General features: G+C 40.1%; 1 non-coding gene across 1 annotated transcript; it reads left to right on the plus strand.

Annotated features, from left to right (window-relative positions):
* Nucleotides 1–406: 406 nt before the first annotated feature.
* Nucleotides 407–513, plus strand: LOC131171617 (small nucleolar RNA R71). Its single transcript, XR_009142276.1, has one exon. It is a non-coding gene; the product is annotated as a small nucleolar RNA R71 (small nucleolar RNA).
* Nucleotides 514–746: the final 233 nt, after the last annotated feature.

Consider the following 746-nt stretch of genomic DNA (forward strand, 5'->3'; position numbering starts at 1 on the left):
GGGATCATACCTACATTGTGGCTATCCATAATTTCCTACTGCATTAGCATGTTGCATTGATTCATCCTCTTGTAATGCAGGACACATGTCAGTACCATTTTTCGAACCCGAACAAATTTCGCATACCTTAACAGTTTGCATGTTCCCTACGACCAACTACCTCACAAAAGAAGTTAAATCAGAAATCTATTTCTCAAGGTTAGATGTACTTACCTCATTAACCTTCATAGGTGTGTGATCCATTCTCATTCCAAACTGCTGAGAGTTTGCTACTATGTTAGCAATCAGCCTCCTTGCTTCATCTGGTGTCTTGTCAACCAAAGCTCCTCCACTAGCAGCATCTATCATACTGCAGTCCATTGGTAGAAATCCCTTATATAAATACTGAATCAACAGCTGCTCACTTATTTAATGATGAGGACAGCTTGCACACAGCTTCTTAAATCTCTCCCAATACTCATACAAACTCTCTCAATTGTACTGACGGGTGTCACAAATTTCTTTTCTTATGTTGGCAGCATGAGAAGCAGGAAAATACTTCTCCAAAAATATATGCTTCATCCCATTGCATGAGTTGAAAGATCCAGAAAGAAGGTAATACAACCAATCCTTAGCTGTGCCCTCCAGTGAGAAAGGGAAAGCCTGAAGCTTGATTTGATCCTCTGAAACTCCTTGAGGTTTCATGCTAGAACACACAACATGAAATTTCTTTAGATGCTTATGTGGATCCTCACCTGCAAGACCAT

The sequence above is a fragment of the Hevea brasiliensis genome, chromosome 12 (assembly GCF_030052815.1).
Source record: "Hevea brasiliensis isolate MT/VB/25A 57/8 chromosome 12, ASM3005281v1, whole genome shotgun sequence".
Classification (NCBI taxonomy): domain Eukaryota; kingdom Viridiplantae; phylum Streptophyta; class Magnoliopsida; order Malpighiales; family Euphorbiaceae; genus Hevea; species Hevea brasiliensis.